We start from the raw sequence: 24,172 nt of genomic DNA on the forward strand, positions 1-24,172 counted from the left end.
CTAGTGTCACCTTTTGGGGTGTCACTTTTTGCACACTGGTCTCTGATAAATCTTCCAAAGCTTCCAAATCTTGAAGAAAGAGTTGATAATTGCGGCAGTTGCCACAGCATGTGTTTCCCATCTGGTGTCTGAAAGTGATTTCAACACTTTTTCATTTCCAATGCAATCTTTGAGAATTCTCCACCGAGCCTTTGGAGGCTGAAAAGAATGTGTAGAGCAGTTGTACAGTGGAAAAGAAATCTACTGCAACTTGACAGCAATCCACAGCACTTCGTCCACTAAATTTAGTGAATGAGCTCTGCACAGGGTACATAAATGGCAAACTGATTTGCATAATCCGAAAGTTTTTGCTGCATGCCATTGTAACGTCCAGACATATTGGCAGCATTGTCGTATGACTGCCCTCTGCATTTTAGCAAAATCCAATTTACATCATCATCACATACATACTTTCAACAGCGCTGTGCCATAGCTTCACCAGTGTGGTTTTGTAATTCGAAAAAAATGTGATAAATCGTTCAACCGGCTGTCCCATCTTGCAAGTATCTGAGCACTTTTGCTCAGTTGGTCAACATGCGAAAGATTAGGCGTTGAGTCCACAGACAGACTGAAGTACCCAGAAACATTAATTTTGTCAATGATGACGGAGTGCACTTTATTTGCCATTAACTCAATAAGTTCCTCACCTATCATTTTGGACAGGTACTGAAGGGTTGCCTTTTTTTCCAACATTGCCTTACTGTGATATGTGAGCATCCAGAATGGGTCAAACTGACTTATCAATTCGAGTAGCCCCAAATAATTCCCTTATTGAGAGACCCCAAATTTTTCCACTTTTCCTCGGAATGCCAATCCTCGTTCAGCCAGTGTGCAAATGACTGCTACAACACGCTACCAAGGCACATTCTCCCAGTAATTGTACTCCTCTTCAATTTGTTTTCCCAGTGGCTGTGTCCAGCCTAAGCCTTGTTTCCGAGTTAAATATGTCAACATGGCATCTCGTGAGTTGTACTTTTTTCATGATTGTCAATTACAGCAGTGATTCACCAGTCACTGAATCCTTCATTTCTAGCAAAATGCGTTGACCCTTTGGGCGCAAATATTTTACAAACAAACAGTAAACTGATCCTTTTGAAGGAGAGTACAACAGCCCTTTCTCTCTTGTAGTGTTCCACCATTGGCTTTTATTTCCAAAAAAAATTTTCTGTAACAGTATCTCTTTGGCTTCCCACTGATGAAATTGCGACACGATTTGTCAAATGGCCCCTTGTGGTGCTGACATTCACTGGGTCCACAAGCAACCCAATAAGTCACATCATCACCATAAAATTCATCCCACAGCCCTGGGTCCTTAGCTTTGTTCATTTCATCCTTGGTCAGTTTCTCTAAACTCCTTGGACAGTTCAAAAGCATTCACACACATCTTGTCGTAGAACTAGGTCCAGGTTGTGGCACTTCATCATGTGCCATGTCATCATGAAATCTGGCCTTGCACGAACACTGCCTGTTTTCTGATGAAGGAGATAGATTTGATTCACTTGCTGTCTCTGAAGACTGACACTGGTTTTGATCTGGATCACTTCTCTGCAGTTTGTAATAAGAAATCTGTCAGCTCTTTCCTGTCTTCTTCAAACTTAAGATTCAGAATCTAGACTTTGAGCCTGAAGATGGGTCTCCAGCCAAAACGTCACATATTCCTTTTCCTCCAGAGGTGCCTGCCTGACCCCGCTGAGTTATCCTGCTTTTTTTTGTGTCTATCTTTGGAAATATATGCCACTGGCCTCGTCCAATCCCTGTGCTCTTCAGCTACCACTCGAAAATGTTTCCTCATTCTTGGAGAATGCATGGCAGGGCAGCAACATGTATGGCTGAACAGGGGTTGGGCAGAGCAAGAGTATCCAGCACCCAACTATTCTTGGTCTCATTCGTGTGTGGCTGATTGAAGCCACCTGTCCTTTTAACCAGTTCCTGAATGGCTTCTACAACTCAGTGAAACCTGGGATAAAATTCATGCACTAGTTCAACAAACCCAAGCATGCTAAATGGGAAATGGTCAGACTGTCACAAGATAAATCAGTATAAATTGTGTGAAATGTGCCTGGCTACAGAGAGGCTTTCAGATCTTGAGTTGGTGAGGCAGTAGAACATGAAGGGCAAATCAAAGTATTCCTAGCAGCTGCTTATAAACCAGTACCGACAGTCAGAGCATCAACCTGCAGTAGCAGCAAAGCAGGCAGTGCATGCATGTGGCTGGGAAGCAGCCGAGAGGATGAAGCTTTGGATTCTGTGGTAACGATAACTCCCGACTCAGCATAAATAAACAAACACTCCACACAGGTTGTGCCTGGGGAAAAATCACAGTGTGGGAAGTGAACATGGCATGCAACACGTGACAATAACTAAACTAAATAAATATGGGGATTTATAAAGTGTGGGCACAAAGGCAACGACTGGCAATTAAGATTCTCCATCTGGAATGAGTTATATAGGACTTCATGCATAGATAACCGGGATTTTGTGGGATTGTGTGTGGCAAGGCATAGGAAGAGCCATAGACTAATACTGTTTAAATTGGCATTGTGGTCAGCACAGACACTGTGGGCCGAAGGGCCCAGTCCCAGTGCTGTACCTGGACACAATATTTCCCATGGAAGGTGATGAAGACACAGGTATCCAAGGCCCAGAGAATCTTAGGATCAGGTGCAGATTGCTTTCACCAGACCTCTAGCTGGTCCAGGTGCAAGTGTTTACTGCTCGGTATATTCAGCATATATACTTGATGGGGAAAAGCCTTTGCAATCTGTAATTGTCCTCACTAGTCCTAATGAGCAAACCTCCACAATTCTCTAGGGCTGAGAATTCCAGAGATACACAAGCCACTGAGGGAAGTAATTTCTACACAGTTTGATGTTAAAAGGCCAGCCCTTTATCTTGGAACTCCATCCCCTTAATCAAAGCTGTCCCACAAGTGAAAACATCTCAATATTTTCCCCTGCGAGGCCTCCTTTTTATATAAATAAGATAGCCATTCATTCTTTTTAAACTCCAATGAAAATAGAACTAATTTATTTAACTGCTCACAATAGCACAACCCTCTCATCCTCAGAAATTGCCTCGTGAAATTCTAGGTAGACACAAAAAGCTGGAGTAACTCAACGGCGTCAGACAGCGCATCTCTGGAGAAAGGGAATAGGTTGACGTTTCGGGTCGAGACCTTTCTTCAGACTGAGAGTCAGGGGAAATGGAAACAAGAGATATAGGCGGTGATGTAGAGGGATATTGAACAGATGAATGAAAGATATGCAAAAAAGTAATGGTGATAAAGCAAACAGTCCATTGTTAGCTGTGCCTTCAACATCATATATCCTTTCTTAAATAAGAGGGGCCAAACTGTGCACAGTACTCCAGGTGTGGTCTCATCATTGAGGCCAGTTCATTGGCTATATTTAAGAGGGAGTTAGATGTGGCCCTCGTGGCTAGGGGGATCAGGGGGTATGGAGAGAAGGCAGGTACGGGATACTGAGTTGGATGATCAGCCATGATCATATTGAATGGCGGTGCAGGCTCGAAGGGCCGAATGGCCTACTCCTGCACCTATTGTCTATGTTTCTATGTTTCTATCAGTACCCGGTACAATTGTAACAAGACTTCCCTGTTTTTAATAACTAACCCTCTTGCAATGAAGGCCAATATATCATTTGCATTCTTAGCTGCTTGCTGAACCTGCCTGCTTTTTTGTGATTCATACTCAAGAATACATATATATTTCTGTACTTCACTCATTAGCAGTCTTTCCATTTAGATAAAGTCTGTCTTTAGAATCCTTATATTTTCCCCACATTAATCCATTTGCCACGTTTTCACCCACTCACTCAATCTTTCTATATCTGTTTTGCAGAGTCACAATATCCTTATCACACCATGTGCCCTTCCACCTATTCTGTAAGGAATACAACATAGAACAGTACAGCAGAGCAACAGGCCCTTTGGCTCACGATATCTGTGCTAACCACAATGCTGCACATCTGTCTGCATATGATCTATAGCAGTTTCCTGACTGTTCATCTGCCTGTCTAAATGCCTTTCAAACTGCTGCTCACATATATTTCCACCACTTCCCCAGGCAGCACATTGCAGGCACCTACCACTCTCTATGTAAAAACGTATAGTGTAAATCTTCTTTAATTTACGTCTTTTTTATCTTAAAGCAATACTCCATAATATTTGTTGTTTCCACCCTGGGGAAAGACTCCAGCTATTCACCCTTGCTATGCCTCTCATAATTTTAACAATTCTATCAGATTGCTCCAGAGAAACCAATCTAAGTTTGTCCAACTTCTCCTTGTAGCTAATGCTCTTTAATCCAAGTAACATCCTGGTAAACTTCCTCTCTGCTCCATCTACCATCTCCACTTCCTTCCTGTAATGCAGCAACTGGAACTGCACACATTACTCCAACTGCGGCCTAACCAAAGTTTTAATCAGCTGCAGCACCCTGACCGATGTTGGGGGAAGTCCAGGACAAGGGGTCACAGCTTAAGGATAAGGGGGAGATCCTTTAAAACCGAGATGAGAAGAACTTTTTTCACACAGAGAGTGGTGAATCTCTGGAACTCTCTGCCACAGAGGGTAGTTGAGGCCAGTTCATTGGCTATATTTAAGAGGGAGTTAGATGTGGCCCTTGTGGCTAAAGGGATCAGAGGGTATGGAGAGAAGGCAGGTACGGGATACTGAGTTGGATGATCAGCTATGATCATATTGAATGGCGGTGCAGGCTCGAAGGGCCGAATGGCCTACTCCTGCACCTAATTTCTATGTTTCTATGTTTCTATGTTTCTATACCTTCTTTATCATCAACTCTACTTGTATTCAATGATAAATTAGATACCTTACATTCTCCCCCCTACTCCAGGTCATTAACACGAATAGTAAGTAACTGAAGGGCAATATAAATAGTAAATTACTAGGAAACAAGAACTAATTTATGAGGTACTCCATTAGATACATTCTCCCATCCTGATTAAAGACCTATTCATTTTAATTCTCTGTTTTCTCTGTGGTAACCCCAGTTTTCAATCCATGCATCTGAAATGCATTAGTTCATAAGTTATAGGTTATAGGAGTTCGTAAGTTGTAGGAGCACAATTAGACCATTCAGCCCATCAAGTCTCCTCCGTCTATCTTTCCATCTCAAGCCCATTCTCCTGCCTTTGCCCCATAACTCCTGATGTCTGTACAAATCAAGAATCTGCCAATCTCCACCTTAAAAATACCCAGTGCCTTGGCCTCCAGCTTGTGTGCTTCTGAGTTGTGCATTTGCAGTTGAGAGACTGGATTACGAAATAACATGCCGTTTATTGAAAGACAGCCCTAAGAGTGAAGTAGCATTTCAGAATTCTGACTTCTCTGTCAAGAAGTACCAGGTTTGATAAGAACTGGATCCTCGACTTCCTGACCAACAGATCCCGATTAGTGAGGATAGGGAACAAATAATCCTCCATGATAATCTTCAACACTGGTGCTCTGCAAGGATGCTTTCTCAGTCCCATTCTTTACTCTTTGTACAGCCCTGTGCAGCCATGTACAAATCTAATTCAATTTTCAAATCCGCAGGTGGCACCGCCATTGTGGGCCGGATATCAAATAAAGATGGGAAGGAGTACAGGAAGGAGATTGAGAACTTCGTGTCCTGGTGTCAATACAACAACCTTTCTCTTAATGTCAGTAACACAAAGGAGATAGTGATCGACTTCAGGAAGCAGAGAGGTACACAGACCCCAGTTTGCATTGACGGTGCCAAAGTAGAGAAGGTTGAAAACTTCAAATTCCTCGGAGTCATATCACCTGGACCACCCATATTGCAGCAATGACAAGAAAGCACACAGACGCCTCTACTTACTTAGAAAGCTTTGGAAGTTTGGCATGTGTCTCACTAACTTCTACAGATGCACCATAAAACATTTTATCAGCATGCATCACAGCTTGCTTTGGGAACAGCTCCATTCGAGACAGCAAAGAAATTGCAGCGAATTGTGGAAGCAGCCCAGACCATCACACAAACCGACCTCCCTTCTATTGACTCCATTTATACCTCACGCTGTCTTGGCAAGTCCAGCAATATAATCAAGGATGAGTCGCACCCTGGGCACTCTCTCTTCTCCCCTCTCACCATCAGGCTAAAGGGTATAGAAGTGTGAAAATGCACACCACCAGAATCAGAGACAGTTTCTTCCCAGCTGTTATCAGGCAACTGGATCATCCCACCACAACCAGACAGCAGTCCTGAACTACTATCTACCTCTTTGGTGACCTTTGTACTATTCTTCATCTGTCTTTGCTGACTTTATCTTGCACTAAACGTTATTCCTTTATCATGCATCTATGCACTGTAAATGGCTCGATTGTAATCATGATAGACACAAAATGCTGGAGTAACTCAGCAGGACAGGCAGCATCTCTGGAGAGAAGGAATTAGTGAAGTTTTGGGTTGAGACCCTTCCTCAAACATGATTGTAATCATGTATTGTTTTTCCGCTGACTGGTTAGCACGCAGCAAAAGCTTTTCCCTGTACCTCGATACACGTGACAATAAACTAAACAGAACTGAGAATCACCGGGATATCAAATAACTAATTAACTACAGACAAAAGATGTTCCTGAATTGAAAGCTCCACCTTTATTCGCAGGGAAATAAACAGTTCAATTGGCACATGAAGGCAGAGATGTAACAGAAACCCCTGGACAGATGGTGGGTGGAGAGAGTATAGGAAGCTCAGCAACTGATTCATAGCCATGACATCCATGAGCATCCAATGCTGCAAAGACGCAGCCGACTGAGAACCAGGAACAGGGTAAATGGAGGAAGAGGCAGTTAATGCCTGCTGAAAGGATAACTCTGAGGACCTCCTCAATTTTGATTCAGTTCTTGATGTGAATGACCTTTCGTGCCACCAAACAGTGACCTATTCAGGCCAGCCTAACTGCTGCTCCTGACTGACAAACTGTTTTGCTGCTTTTCCTCTCAGAGATGCAGCGCTCACTTCTTTGAGGCCAGTTTCCTTGCTGCTTGCCAGTGATCTGAATCGTGTCCACGTCACCAGTGGAGCAGCTGATGTGTGTGCCAATGAGCCGGCTCGCTCGCTCACTGCAGTAGCAAAGATCTGCATTCCTTCGGCTTCTAACAGAAGCCTTCATCTGTGCAGAACCAGGCTGCTCAGGAGACTATGACAAAGAATCAATCTCTCCCAGACCTCACAGGCCCTGACAGCAGAGTCACCTTCACTCTGTGCATTTTGCAGCAGCTATGTATTTTTCAGAACCCCGGCTTCACTTTGGCATGAAACAATATGATAAAGAATAGTTCACATTGTCATAAAAAAACTGCATGATAAAGCCTGATGAAATATGATCATAACTTAATGTTATATCTAATTTAAAAAAAATAAAGTTGGTGTTTGGTTACCTTGTAGGAAGCTGAGAACATGTACGGTCAGGCTTATTTTGATGGCTTGCTATGAGATCACGTGGAGGTTAAGGAGAGGAGGCAGTTTTTTGGTGGGATGAAATAAGTTTGACCAGATCTCAAATGTCTTCAGCTCTCATCTCTGTACCATAACTAGGTATTTGCGCCATTTGCTTCTTGGTTTATTTCATCAGCAATGTCGTGTGAAAAGTCGTGCCATTTTCCAGCACATCAACAGCAAGTTCTATGCAAAGTTATGGAGTGGACAATAAAACACTTTATCACAATGTAAAAGAGAGTGGATGACATATCCTGGACCTCCTGGTCTTTATTTTTAAGGCTCCTGGATAAATTGCTAATTTTTCATCAATGCCTTGTATGTACTTCATAGTGGCAATGTTTCACAGCAGTGGTGATCATATTAAATTATGATATTTAGTTTAGTTTAGTTTAGAGATACAGGGTGGTAACAGGCTTTTTGGCCCACTGAGTCCACGCCGGCCAACGACCCCGCACATTAATACTATCCTACATACTGGGGACAATTTTTACAATTTAGCCAATTAACCTACAAACCTGTACATCTTTGGAGTGTGGGAGGAAAACGGAGATCCCGGAGTAAATCTATGCAGGTCACGGGGAAAATGTACAAACTACGTACACCCATAGTCAGGATCGAACCCAGATCTCTGGCACTGTAAGGCAGCAACTCTACCACTGTGCCGCCTCAGGGGATGGCCAAGGGAGTAGCCAGGGGAGTGGCCCATGAGCCAGCGGCATAGTAGGAATCAATTTCTCTTCCCCTCCTGTTATCCTCTCCATTGGCCCAGAACAGGAACTCCCATGGTGGAAGCAGCATGTAACTTTGTAAATGGACTGCGGATTTGTAAATAGAGATTTTATGATTAATACACAAGGGTAATGGTGTTAAATTTGGATCACATTTGCTCCATGAGTGCAGTCATTTGCTTTTTTAAACTTGGGAAAGGCAACAATTCTGTAATCAAGCTTCTTCTTAGTCATTTCTCCTGACCTACTCTCAGGTCACATAAACTTAGCAACAATTACAGATCTGCAGGTTGCAACAACAGACTATGCTATGACTTAATTAAAGCAATAAACATTACAACAGCACAGCAAAGGAAGAGGCCCTTTTAGGCCAAAATCCTCAAACGTCCTCCCTAATAGCATTGTGGGTACAGCCACATCTCAAGAAATTCAGTGGTTCAAGAACCAGCTCACCATCATCTTCTCAAAGACAAATAATGATAACTCGGCCTGTGATCTCACGCCATTCTAACAAATATACAAGCCTGTCACGACTAATGACCAGGAAGAAACCCTTTGGTAAACTCACATCCAAATGTATCTGCTTATACATTCAAACTACTCTAAAGCAATTAATCTGGGAAGACTATATACTGTAATGGTGAATAGCCTCAAAATAGTTTGTGAACCACCTTCAGAAATCCTTACATTCATTCATTCTGCAACAAAAAATATAATGTGCCTTACTTTTACAAATAATAACAGTGATTCCAAAGGATATCCTTAGTTGTTGCTGTAATTTGAGAGTTATAGAGTCACAGAGTCAATACAGCATGGAAACTGCCCTTTGGCCCAACTTGTCCATGCTGATCAAGATGCCCCATCTAAGCTGGTCCCATTTGCCCATATTTTCTCCATATCCCTTTTCTATGTTTCTATGTTACTAAACATTTCCCATCTACAGTATGTGCCTGTCTTAATGCCTTTTAAATGATGTTATTGTAGCTGCCTCAACTATTCCCTCTGGCAGCTCGTTCCATATACCCTTTGTTCTCATGCATCTCATTTTTGATCACAGCACATAGAGCAACAGGATGGCTGACTAAACAGATAAACCTCCGACATTTTCGCCACCTCCAATGGGATCCCACCACTGGCCACATCTTCCCCTCCCCTTTCGGCTTTCCGCAGAGACCGCTCCCTCCGTAACTCCCTGGTCAATTCGTCCCTTCCCAACCCAAACCATCCCTACCCCTGGTACTTTCCCTTGCCACCGCAGGAAATGCTACACTTGTCACTTTACCTCCCCCCTCGACTCCATCCAAGGACCCAAGCAGTCTTTCCAGGTGAGGCAGAAGTTCACCTGCACCTCCTCCGACCTCATCTATTGTATCCATTGCTCTAGGTGTCAACTGCTCTACATCGGTGAGACCAAGCGCTTGCTTGGCAATCGTTTTGCCCAACACCTCCGCACAGTCTGCATTAACCAACCCGATCTCCCGGTGGTTCAGCACTTCAACTCCCCCTCCCATTCCATATCCGACCTTTCTGTCCTGGGCATCCTCCATGGCCAGAGTGAGTCCCACCGCAAATTGGAGGTGCAGCACCTCATATTTCGCTTGGGCAGTTTACACCCCAACGGTATGAACATTGACTTCTCCAATTTCAGGTAGTCCCTGCTTTTTCCCTCCTTCCCCTCCCCTTCCCAGCTCTCCCACAACCCACTGTCTCTGCTTCTTCCTTTCTTCTTCCCGGTCCCCCCCCCCCCCGATCCCCACATCAGTCTGAAGAAGGGTCTCGACCCGAAACATCACCTATTCCTTTGCTCCATAGATGCTGCCTCACCCTCTGAGTTTCTCCAGCATTTTTGTCTACAAACAATATCCTTAATTCATTATCCCTATTCCAGGCACCTACCTGGGAACCAGAGAAAACAACTATGAGTTAAACACAGGCTGGAGGGACTAGTGTAGCATGTTGGTCGGTGTGGGCAAGTTGGACCAAAGGGTCTGTTTTCATGCTGTATGACTAACTCTTTTACACTATTATTGACTATCGACCAGTGGCACTAACGCCGGTGGTGATGAAGTGCTTTGAGAGGCTGATCATGGAGCAAATCAACTCCTACCTCGACAAAAACCTGGACCCACTGCAGTTCGCTTACCGCCACAACAGATCAATGGTGGATGTGATCTCGCTGGCCCTCCACTCCGCACTGGACCATTTGGACAACAAAAACTCATATGTCAGGCTGTTATTCATCGATTACAGCTCGGCATTCGACGGCAACTGGATCCTCGACTTCCTCATCCACAGACCACAGTCTGTTCGTATTGGTGGAAATGTGTCAGCCTCGATAACAATCAGCACGGGAGCACCTCAAGGCTGCGTGCTCAGCCCCCTGCTGTACTCACTCTATACCCATGACTGCGTAGCCAATCACAGTGCGAACTCCATCATCAAGTGCGCTGACGACACCACTGTTGTGGGACGTATCACTGATGGGGATATCAAAATATAGAAGGGAGATCGAGCAACTGTCCATATGGTGCCAGCACAATAACCTGGCCCTCAACACTAGCAAAACCAAGGAACTGATTGTGGACTTTGGAAGGAGTAGGAGGGGGGACCTACAGCCCCATTTATATCAATGGGTCAATGGTTGAAAGGGCCAAGAACTTCAAATTCCTGGCCGTGCACATCTCTGAAGATCTTTTCTGGTCCGAGAACACTAACGCAATTATCAAAAGAGCTCATCAGCGCCTCTACTTCCTGAGAAGATTACGGAGAGTCGGTTTGTCAAGGAAGACTCTCTCTAACTTCTGCAGGTGCACAGTCGAGAGCATGCTGACCAGTTGCATCGTGGCTTGGTTTGGCAATTTGAGCGCCCTGGAGAGGAAAAGACTACAAAAAATAGTAAACACTGCCCAGTCCATCATCGGCTCTGACTTTCCTTCCATCGAGGGGATTTATCGCAGTAGCTGCCTCAAAAAGGCTGGCATTATCATCAAAGACCCACACCATCCTGGCCACACACTCATCTCCCTGCTACCTTCAGGTAGGTACAGGAGCCTGAAGACTGCAACAACCAGGTTCAGGAATAGCTACTTCCCCACAACCATCAGGCTATTAAACCTGGCTCGGACAAAACTCTGATTATTAATAACCATTTTCTGCTATTTGCACTTTATCAATTTATTTATTCATGTGTGTATATATTTATATCATTTATCACATTATCTGTTTTTATTCATTTCTGTGTGCTTATATTTCATTGTCCTATACATCATGACAATAAACTCATGGACTATTATTCATTTAGCTGAGACTGTTTTGTATGAAGAAATGCCTCACTATACATACTTCTGTCTCATGCCTTAAGAAAGCACCTGAGAATTTCTAGAAATAACTTGTCCTATACAGGGACACATGGACAACTCAGCGGGTGCAACTCTATGGAGTGAAAAATGAACTATCGGGCCGAAATTCTTATCTGATTCCAAGAAAGGGAAAAGGAGGAGGAGCCCGAAGGCTGGGGGATGGGAGGAGACAGCAGGGGGGCTGAGGAAGGGGAGGAGACAGCAAGGACACTTTTTGTAATGCAGGCTCCCCAAACGGATAATGCTGTTGAAAGCGCTGTCACAGAGATGTCGGAGACGGATAAGTTGAAGTGCTAGGTACATACTTCTGTCGGCGAAACGATCGCCCAACTCATGGCCTAGAAAAGAGAAGCAAGAGGTATTAAAGCACCTGAGTTGGGTCTTTTAATTTCTTGCGGTTAGAAATAACTTGGTGATTGACAAGGGAGTTATGTTAGTCCTTGCTGTCTCCTTCAGAATGTCTCTCTCCCATTAAGTCAGTCCCTACACAGTTGATGGTAAAGGTCAGAAATGGCAAACAATGGAGAGAGCATTGCAGTCCCTTAAACACACTAACAGTATAGTAAAGGTTGCTGAAAATTTCATGAGCATTCCTATTCATGAGCATTGTAACAGCATGGCACACAATTCCACAGTGTGCTAGCACAGAAACTAGTTCTGCAACAGAGTGAGAAGATTTCCCATGGTTTTCAGTGTTCAGCAGAAGTATTTAAGTGCATTTACTGAATCATGTGTTTTGAAGCTCCTTAAAAGAAATAATTCCCTCACTACAACTTCATAAGTATTTAAATCATCACTTTATCTATTTTTTCCCTATTAATAGAGCTATCCTACATCCCACACAATATTAATGCTGCTTGCTTCCCCTTAGAGGAGTAGTCCGTAAACCTGCTAGACTGTTTCCCATTTATGAAACTGCACATATTGGAGCTTTGAAAATAAGTGTCCTTGAAAGTCAGGGATGTTGCAAATGCTTTGGGTAATAGTTTTTTATCAGGTTGCCCATGTGAGAGGCCAGTAGCACAAGTCATTGCCCACTGCCCTGCCTGAGGCACTGCTGGTAATAGGCAGGGCACTATCGACTGTGGCACCGATCCTCTACCTGAATCCATTTTCTACTCCTCTTCCTTAAATTGAAGAACATTGGAACTGCCAAATCCATTTAGCTGGTAGAGTGGCACAGCTGGTAGAGCTGCTGCTTCACGGCACCACCAGTGACTTGGGTTCTATCCTAACTTCAGATGCTGTTTGTGTGGAATTTGCACATTCTCCCTATGTTTCTTCCAGGTGCTCCAGTTTCCTCCCATGTGATAAAGATGTGTGGGATTGTAGGGTTACATGGCCTCTGTAAATTGCCCCTAGTATGTAAGTGAATCGGTACAAATGTGGGAAGATATAGAACTAGTGTGAACGGGTGATCGATGGTTCGGTATGGAATTGGTGGTCTGAGGGCCTGTTTCTATGTAATACTTTTCAACCAATTCAATATAAAAACACAGCTCTATATAGGTGATAGATAGTGAGCAGAAATAGGAAATGTATACGCCATGCAGTTCTTCAGCCAGTCGTGCTATTGAATTAGAGCTTGTGCTCCATACTACTTGGTAAATCTTCTGATTGAAAATATAATTCTCTTAATGACACAAGTTCCATCCACGCAGCATCCACAGAAGTGGGAATAGACCATTCCAGCATTCTAATGCCCTTTGTCAGAGGAAGTGCTTGATCCTCATTTGCCAAGCTGTGAGCACCTTAGGAAAAACATAGCATTGATTCATTCAAATGAAAATGAGATTTTTCCAGTAAAAAATTGACTTGTTTTAATTATTAACCACCGGCAGTAGAGTTAGAGATTTTATCCGTTGCACCTTTCGTCTATTAGAACAGCCTACAGAACAGCACGGCATGGGAACAAGCTCACTGGCCCACAATGCCCATGCTGAACATAATGTCAAGTTAAAGTAATCGCCTCCGCCTACATGTGATCCATATCCCTCCATTCCCTGCCCGAAAGCCTCTTAAATGTCACTTTTGTATCTGCCTCCACCTTCACCCCTGGAAGAGCTTTGAAGCGTTACTGAAAATACTTCAAAGGCCAGGGTATGTCACTCCAATTAATTCACCGAGTTTCTGCTAGAGAAGAGGAAATAGAATTCCAAGATCTTAAAAGTTGAATCCATTTCCACTGGATAAGGAAAAATGTAACACGAGGTTTGCAACATGATCAGATGTTTTAATAGATCAAGAGGGCATCCATTTGGACCAAGAAAAATATTTTATTACCTTTTAAATGAAAATTCAGAAGTGAGTGAGGTTTAGTAATATAGTGGAAAGTTTCATGAAGTGCCAGCCTTTAACTCTCAGGGACTAGAATTGTGTTCAGTTTGGGCCACCCTTCTAAAAGAAGAATGTTGTTAAGCTGGAAAGAGCGCAGAGAAGATTTTATGAGGTTGTTCCCAGGACTTGAGGGCCTGAGCCATAGGGAGAGGTTGGGCAGGCTAAAACTTTATTCCTTGGAGCGCAGGAGGTTGAGGAATGATCTTAAAAGTGTATAAAATCACGAGGAGAATAGGTAGGATGAATGCACAGTCTTTTACGCAGAGTAGGGAAATCAAGAGCCAGATGACATAAGTTTAAGATGAAAGGGGAACGATTTAATAAGAACTTTTTCACATTTGGACAAAGACATTTGGACAGGGACATGGATAGGAAAGGTTTAGAGGGATATTAGAGGCATTATTGTTGGCAGGGGAAGTTGAACCAAATGGCCTATTTCCATGCTGTAAGACTCTATGACTAATATAAAGAGGAGGAGATTTGACTGCAGGAATTCAAAGTCCTGCTTCAACAAAGAACAAGTACAACCATGTTAAGATTCACCAAATAACCAATGCTTCCTTCCATGCTGTACGCCTCCACGGCTCTGTGATGCACATTCCCTTACTTTGCTGCAGAATCCAGTCCATTACTTTTTGAGAAATAATTATCCGCAATGCTGTAGGATTGCAATCTCTGTGCAGGAGGTTTTATGCGGCAAGAAGACAGATTGAAGATTTAGATATGAATGTCACTGAGCCTGATCTATGGCACCACTGATTTTCTAGGAGTAATGTGAATCAGGCAAGCTGACCTCACACCACGTCTCTGATCTTGTCTCCAGCCGAGTGAGATTTCATGCTGGGAGCAGCACCACAATTTCATATCTGGAACAAACATTTCTGTAAATGTGAAGGAAGACTTCAAGAAATTTACTTTTAGAGTCACAGGGTCCTTGGCCAATGAATCCATGCACGTGACAACTATGGTGAAATGCAGGTACAATGAAAATCTTGCTTACATCTGCATCACAGGTCCATAGACTTGGACAATGAACAAAAACATGAATTATTCATCAATTAAGTATGAAATAAATTATATATAAATTCTGCAAAACAGTGAGAAGTAAAAGACTATGCAAAAAATTACGGCATCAATGCAAATCATGTGTATATACATTTTTGAAGCCTACAGAGCTTAGTTCCTAAGAATTAGCTTTTGCAGTTGTGCCCATTTTCAACAGGCTCTCAGGTGGCACTTCCATAGAGCATTCTGAATGATGAGGTCCAGGGGCTAAAACTATTAGGAGTTCATGCTTTCCTATAAAATGAAGTTAACAACTGACATCAGTAATTACAATGCACATGGGGGAGTTGATGTATCTGACACAACAATTTTTATTTAAAGGCACTTAGCAATTAGATTGTATAGCACAATAGTTTGTTTTGTGGCATGTGATTCAATTTCAATGAAAAATCAATTGCACATTTAAATGGAAAACTAATGCAAATTCCACATGGACTGCCATTTTCTGTGAGTCCCACATTTCAGTTCTGAGATCCTCCGGAGTGACACATCTGCTGTTGAGCTGTTGGTTCTCCAACTTCTGAATGAACAAGCTTCTTCCTCTCTTCTACAGTGAGCATTATAACCCCTTGAGCCCATACAACCAGTGATGCGACAATCCATAAGGAGTTAATGAATCCAGGACAATCTTCGTGCATCTATTCTCCACGTTGTCTTCCTTACGTTGTGCATCTCCAGAATGCACGAAATGCCTTGATCACAATTTTTTTTTTAAAGTGAGCAGGAATGTAGTTACAAATGTCATCAATAGATTTGCTCAGCCTATCGGTGAAAATTGGATGTGTAGAGATGTTTAGAGATATACAGTAGCATGGAAACAGGCCCTTTGGCCCACCGAGTCTACGTCGACCATCGATCACACTAATTCTATGCTGTTCGCTTTCTCGTTCACTTCCTACACATTGGGGATAACGTTTTTGCAGAGGTCAAATAACCTACAAATCTGTGCATCTTTGGGATGTGGGAGGGGACCAGTGCACTGGGAGGAAACCCATCTAGTCACAGGGGGAACATGCAAACTCCACAGAGACAGCACACTGGATGAGGATCAAACTGGCGCTGTGAGTCTGCCGCTCTACCAGCTACGCCACTGTGCTGCCTGTTATATAATGTGATACGTTAATGTAGTAACCATGGAAAAAAAAAATCACTGGACCATACATGGAGGAAGTTCAGGTATTCCTGCACCCTATCGTAGCTGCCAACTCCCACCACCACCGGGCCCTGTCCCCTGCCCATCCCATCCCCCCCTACACCTCCCATTAACCAAAACTGTTAAATATTCTCAACTGCTGCTCCAGCATACAGGAACATTAAAATCCAGTCTTAGATATCTGCATCTACTGAGGCTGAATTTAAAAAAAAATCAATTATTGGATATATTGCTTTTAACTTGAATCTCTTCTGTATGGAAAACCATTAAGGAAAAAATGATGACAAAGCAGCTGGATGGACAACTTTGTCCAGCAATTCTGATGAATTTTACAAATTATAATGAAATTAGAACATTAGAGTGCATTGATGGATTTTTAGAAGATCAATCAATGATTGGTAAGAGGACATAAATGTAATTCAATTAATGAAAAGTATAAATTAAGAAAACGTTCCAGCCATGGCCACAGTGATTAACTATTATGTGACCAGCAGAGATAATTGGTTGTCAATGAAGGAGCTGGAAATAAGAATTTATTTAAATATCTTTGGTGAATATATTCAGTATTTCCAATTAAGTATTTATGAAAATACGTGCTTAAATGCAGGAGTACTACCATTAGAAATAGCCCACCATGTTCCAGATATTAGTATTGTGTTATAGAGAGACACATGGATGTGCAGCCAATGTAGGGATATGGATCACATGTCTGCAGAGGAAAGTGGTTTAATTTGCCATTTTGTTCAGCACAGACATTGTGGGCCAAAGGGCCTGTTGCTGTGCTGTACAGCTCCGTGTTCTAATATCTAAATATATGTAATTCTCCATCTTGAATATATTAGCAAATTGAGCTTCCTTTGTATTATTGAATAGAGAATTCCAAAAATTAATAAATCAATAGAAGAAACTTTTTCTCATCTTTGTACTGAATGACCAACTCGTTTGACTAATCTCCTGTTCTGGACACCCAGGCAACCAAAACATCAATTCTGCACCCATCCTATCAAGCTTTGTAACAATTTTGTATGTTTCCATGCCATTACCTCTTTTAAAATCAGTAGAGTAAAATCTTTGACTGTTTAATAACAAACCAGCCATCCCAGGAATCAATTTGGCAAACCTTCACTACACTCCCCTCATGCCAAATATATCCTTCCTTCGGTAAGGAGACCAGACGTGTACACAACCTTCCAGATCTGGTTTCATGCAGGACCCCATATAATTGGAGAACAACATTGAGACTCTTCAACAATTCTTGCAATAAGGCTATTGTATAACTTGCCTTCCTAACTGCTTGCTGAAACTGCATGTTAAGTAGTACAAGACCGATTCTTCTGGACATCTACATTTTCCAATCTCTCATTGTTTATAAAACAAATATTCAGCCATACTATTTTTCTACCAAAGTAGATTACCTCACGTATTTAAAACTATATATTCCATCTGCCTCGCTTTTCCACATTCACGTATCGTGTCTATTTCCCTGAAGCCTTTAACTTAAATTTGATATCTCATCCAAATCATTGATATGGATTTGGAACAAATGTGGCCCCACTCTGATGTATTCTGCACACCACCAATCACACCCACCCAATCCATAAAAGTTATGTTTATTCTTACTCTGGTTTCTGTTCATTATCCAATCTTCAATCCATGCTAATATATAATCTCCAATACCTTGCTCTCTAACCTGGTTTCTATTTTTGTTGGGCAACCTGTATCACACCTTATCAAAGGCCTACTGAAAGCCCAAATTCATCAGGACAACTAATAAATCCTTAAGGGCCTGTCCCACTTGGCGATTTTTTCGGTGACTGCTGGCGTCATATCAGTGTCGCCAAAAGATTTTGAACATTTCAAAATCCAGCGGCGACAAAAAAATCTTGCGACACTTGAAAAAACACCGCGTGTTATACGTCATCACGCCAGATCACCGCCACATCATACGTCAATTCGGCGCGTCATGCCGCATCACACCTCGTATTTTTCGTGACCTGATGCGTCAGTCAATGATGCCGGCAGTCGTCAGAAAAATTGCCAAGTGGGACAGGCCCTTTACTTATTCTGTTAGTTACAATCTCAAAAAAGTTCTTAACAGATTTATCAAAAATATTTTGCTTTCATAAATCTACCTTGACTCTGCTCAATACATGGGCTCCCCGAGTTATAGGAGACCGAACTTATGGAAAACTGACCACGCAAATCCTCCCATAAATTTTTGAAAAGCCTAACAAAAAATAATAATAATGTTTCATAGTATTCACTAATAACTAGTGAACAACAGAGACACAGCGGTAGAGTTGCAGCCTTACAGTCCTTGCAGTGCCATAGACCAGTGTTCGATCCCGACTACGTGCGCTGTCTGTACAGAGTATGTACGTTATCCCCATGACCTATGTGGATTTTCTCCGAGATCTTTGGTTTCCTCCCACATTTTAAAGACGTACAGGTTTGTAGGATTAATTAGTTTGGTAAATGTAAAAAATGGCCCTAGTGAGTGTAGGATGGTGTTAATGTGCAGGGATCGCTGGTTGGCTTGGACCAAGTGGGCCAAGAGTGTTTCCGTGCTGTATCTCTAAACTAGGTGTTGGATGGACCAGGTGTTTCCGCGCTGTATCTCAAAACTAAACTAAACTAAACTAGATTATGCCATATGCTCCATTAGTTTAATTATGGGTAGTGATATGGTTTAAAAAAAAGCACAAGATATGTGATGAAATAGTATGCAAGTCGATACAGGAATTGTTCATTGTTGACTTAGGAAAAAGTTGGTTTAAGGATCGTTGTCAGGAATGGAACCCTTATGCAACCCAGGGACTGCCAGTATTATTATTTTTGAAGGGCTTAGTTATTACTTCATTAATAATAGATACTGACAATTTCCCTACTGCTAATGTCACAATGAGGATGTTGGGAAGAGTGTTCACTTAAAGGCTTATTAAAAGAAGGTCTCATCTATAGAACGTATAAGTCATCAGCAATTGTAGCCTTTACTCTCTATTTCTAATTGGCCCCTGTAAATGGTTTTTGCATGCAACCTATAATGTAGCTACCTCAACACCACTAACCACGCCCAGCCATATCAGTATAACTGTAATATCCTCCCCTTGTTCCTCCCTTTTGGTTCCAGTACGCCTGAAGGCTAGATGCAGTCAGTGGTGGGACTTGTGTGACATGTGCTTTAATAAAAGACTCAGTAAAGGTCACAGTGTGTCAGACTGGACTCCTTTACATGGTGTCAGCAAGTTAAACGCGCGCCTCCTGTTTATCGGTTTTTATTTGTCCCTAGTGTAACTAGTGTTTAATACCCTATTGATATGGCATCCTCATGCCGAAAACCCTCTCCCCTTGTCTTTGACGCTGACATTGCGGAGCGATGGGCTACTTTCGTGATGGACTACAAGCACTTCGTCAACATTGTGCACCGGAATGACCCAGATGCGGTCAAAGCTTCCCTACTGCTGAACCTTGCTGGTCCCAACGCCATGAAAAGAGCTCAGGCTTTTATCTACAATCCAGCGGTCCTGGATGACAACGGCCGGGTCATCAAGCCGGCCGAATCTGCCAATGACCCGGTATGTCTCTTACGCAAGTTTGCGGAGATTTGTGACTTGCCCTCCAACCGCATATTGGAGCGGGCTCGGTTTTTTACACGGAAGCAGCAGCCTGATGAGCCTGTTGAATGTTTTATCGCTGACCTGCGCTACCTTGCTCAGCGGTGCCGTTTCGAGACCATGCGTGACCAGCTCACCAGAGATATCCTTGTCACCGGTATGCTCGATCAGAAGCTACGTGCTGATTTACTGCAAAGGCCTGACCTCACCCTGACTCAGGCAATGCATGCCTGCCGCATTGCTGAAGTGGTTGCCCCGCCACATGGGCAGCGAGGATCTGACAACCGAGCTATAAATCTGACTGGCGTTGCCATGCCACGTCGCACGCAGGACAACTTTCGTCCTCCGCCGCGGCCCATTCATGCACCTCGGGTCCTGTTTGCCAAGAAGAGTCCCAATTGCAATTATGTCCACTCCATGCAGTCCCAGTGCCCAGTATTTGGTAAAGCTTGCAATTTCCGTAGGAAAATGAATCACTTTGCAGCTGCCTGTCGCTCCCGTGGGAACGTTCCCCCAGCTCCTAGACAATTCTTAAACAACCTTCAGCAGGTTGATAGTGAACTCGATTCCCAGTCTTCTGTCGACACTGCCCCCGACTCTGAGCCCAGCATTTCCATGGGAGAAACCAGTGTTTACACTCTCCTTCATAGCCGATCTCGCCTCCCCGGTCCCTCTGTGCTCATTACTGTGAACAACAAGTCCTTCTCCGTGAAGCTGGATACGGGGGCGAAAGTGAATATTATGTCAACATCCCTGTTCAACCAGATAAGAAATAATGAGCTGTTGACTGCCAATCGCTCTGTATTGCGTGCTTATGGAGGAGAGGAGCTAACACCTGTGGGGAGGGCCACCTTCCATTGTGTGCTACAGAAATCATCCCGTGGCCTGTCGTTCTTCAGTCTGGACTGTGACTGTGTAACTCTATTGAGCAATCAAGCCTGCCAGGATCTCGGTCTGGTGTCTTTCGACCGTACGGTCTACGAAGTGCAGGCGATGCTGAATCCACTCTCCGAGTACCCTGACCTCTTCGACGATAAGTTGGGGAAGCTGCCGCTTGTGTACAAGATCGCAACTGACCCCTCGGTAGTGCCTATGATCCGTGCCCCACACAGAGTGTCGTTTGCCATGAAGGGCAAGGTGGAAGCCATGCTGAAAAACATGGTTGACATGGGAGTGCTGGAAGCCATCAGCGATCCCACCGAGTGGGTCTCCACCATGGTCGCCACCATGAAGAAGGGTAAGAACGAAATACAGGCGTGCATCAACCCCAAGGATTTGAATCTGGCGATTAAACGCCCCCACTACCCTATGAGGACTGTAGAAGATGTTGCTGCCCAGGTCGGACAGGCCACGGTGTTTTCCGTCCTCGATGCCAGGAGCTCGTTCTGGCAAATACCCCTGGACAAACGCTCCTCGGACTTAACCACTTTCGGCACGCCCTTCGGCAGATTTAAATTTTTGCGGATGCCGTTCGGCATCAACTCTGCTAGCGAAGTGTTTCAGCGTTCTATGGAGCAACTGTTTGCGGGTCTGCCATGTGCCATTATTGTGGATGACATTCTTGTTTATGGGAGGGATGCTGCTGAGCATGATCGCCACCTCCGACGGATTCTAGACCGCGCTCGCCAGATCAACTTAAAGCTTAACCCGTCGAAATGCAGGTTCCAGGTAGCTGAGGTACCATATGTTGGCCACGTTTTCACGGCCCACGGGCTAAAACCTGATCCGCAGAAGACCAACGCCATCTCCGAGCTGCCTGCACCAACAGATGTTACCAGCCTGCAGCGTTTCCTGGGCATGGTCGACTATTTGGGCAAGTTTATCCCCGACCTCAGCGAGTTGAGCGCACCCCTGAGGCAACTGACGAAAAAAGACATTGCCTGGTCCTGGTTTCCGCAATATCAACAGGCTTTCGATTTCCTCAAAAAGAAGCTGATCAGCACGCCGACTCTTAGATTCTTTGCTTTACAGCGTCCAATTGTGGTTACGTGCGACGCTTCCCGTTTTGGACTAGGTGCTGCCTGCCTGCAGCTCTATGATGATGGCTCGCTGCAGCCCGTATCCTATGCCTCGCGAACCGTGACGGACACTGAGCAGCGCTATGCACAAATAGAGAAGGAGCTTCTGGCGGTTGTGTTTGCCTGCTCCAAGTTCAAGGACCCTTTTCGGCACCAGGTTCACTGTCGAGACGGATCATCAACCCTTGGTGACGATCCTCAACAAGCCCATCCACATCGCTCCAGCCAGACTACAGCGAATGATGCTGCAGCTCCAGTGGTTCGACTTTCAAATCGTCTACAAGAGGGGCACTGAGATGCATGTGGCTGACGTGCTGTCCCGGGCCCCCCGGTCCTCCTGTGACAGACATCCCTATGAACAGGAGGACCTGCAGGTACTCAACGTTAACTTTGTTCCTTTCCTAGCAGCTTCAGTGCCTGGTTGAGCACAGCGCAACGACCCCGACCTGCAACAGCTCGCAGCTGTCATCCAGCGCGGGTGGCAAAACAAACGGACTTCGTTGCCTGCTGGTGCCCACCCTTTCTTTCTGGTTCATGATGAGCTTGTGCTCCGGGATGGAATAATCATCGAGGGTCACAAGGTGGTCGTCCCCGCCTCCCTGTACGACTTGTACTACAACGCTGCCCACATGGGGCATCCCGGAGCCGATGCCACTGTCTCACATGCCCAAGAACAATAGTATTGGCCTGCGATGGCAAAGTACATTAAGGCCCGTGTAGCCTCCTGTCCTGATTGCAACTCTCTTGCCCCGCATCAGCAGCGCCAGCTGCTTCTGCAGCAACCTGCCCCTGCCATGCTCTGGTTATCGCTGGCTGCGGACATATTTGAATGGCGTGGCAAGCAGTAGCTAGTGTTGGTCAATTCCTACTCGAACTGGTTCGAAGTGGACCTTCTCCCGGCTATCACCTCTGAAATAGTCACCAGTAAGCTGCGCCGACACTTTTGGGTCCCCGGTCCGTTTGCAGACCGACAACGGCCATCAATTCACCAATGCAGAATTTAAAGCTTTCGCTGTGAAGTGGAACTTCACTCACTACACCAGCAGCCCTGAATACACACAGAGCAACGGCCTGGCTGAACGTGCTGTCCGCAGTGCCAAGAACTTGCTCGAGCAGTCTCGTCTCTCCAATGGTGACTTCTACCAGGGTCTGTTAAACCTTCGTAACATTCCCAGGGACACTACCATGCGATCCCCTGCCCAACGTCTGATGTCACGCGTTCTTCACCCTCCGATGCCGACCGCCCAGCAATCCCTAGTGCCCAAGGTCCTCCAGCCTGTTGCCATCTAGCAACGGATTGCTCAGAGGCACGAAATCCAGCGCCGCTCTCACGACAAGTCCTGCCGCTCTCTATCACCACTACTGCCTGGCCAGGTTGTCCGAATGCAGACAGCCACCGGATTCTCCCGACTCGCAACCGTGGTTGGGGTGGACAGTTCACCGCGGTCCTACTTGGTGGACCTTGAGGGAACTATCTACCGCCATAGCCACCAGCCGGTCCGCTTGCCGCGGTCTCCTTCCTCTGCCCTTCCGGGGTTCTCCACCTCTGCCCGCTCCTCCCCTGCCCGCTCTCCTCTTTCTCCACCGGCATCTGTTCATTCTACCCCTCTCCTTCCCCTGGCTCGCCTGTGCCGGTCGGGTCTCCTTCCACATTCCAGGCTGGGTCTCCACCTGCTTTCTCCTTCCCAGCTGTTCCTGCTCCTCCTCCTCCTTTCGGGTGGGGAGGGTGAAGGTGCCATGCGCACTCGCTCGGGTCAGATTGTTAAACCTCCAGTCCGTTACGGTGATTTTGTTTAGATTTGCAGATTTTGTATAACCACCCTGCCAATGTTATAACTTCAATTTTTAATTTCTAAGGGAAAGGATGTAGATAGTTTATGCATGCAACCTATAATGTAGCTACCTCAACACCACTAACCATGCCCAGCCATATCAGTATAACTGTGATATCCTCCCCTTGTTCCTCCCTTTTGGTTCCAGTATGCCTGAAGACTAGATGCAGTCAGTGCTGGGACGTGTGTGACATGTGCTTTAATAAAAGACTCAGTAAAGGTCACAGTGTGTCAGACTGGACTCCATTACAGCCCCAAACTGAGCAGGCAAATTAGAGCCAATGACCTTGGTAGGTTGAAATCATATACAGACTGCAGATTTATAAGGACAACAGGTTTTCTTCTCAGACCCTGATGTTTTTTACAATGATTTAGTTCTTTCATGGTTACTGAAATTATTGAAAGATATGCAATTATCTTTAAATCCCAGTTTTATTTAATTCCTCGACTGCCATGGTACAATTGATTATGGATCAACAGTCCACAATTTCAAGTCCAGTAATTTAGCCAGTATTTACAACTTTTTATCTCTTTATTCTGCTA

The sequence above is a fragment of the Leucoraja erinacea genome, chromosome 5 (assembly GCF_028641065.1).
Source record: "Leucoraja erinacea ecotype New England chromosome 5, Leri_hhj_1, whole genome shotgun sequence".
In the NCBI taxonomy this organism is placed as follows: Eukaryota; Metazoa; Chordata; class Chondrichthyes; order Rajiformes; family Rajidae; genus Leucoraja; species Leucoraja erinaceus.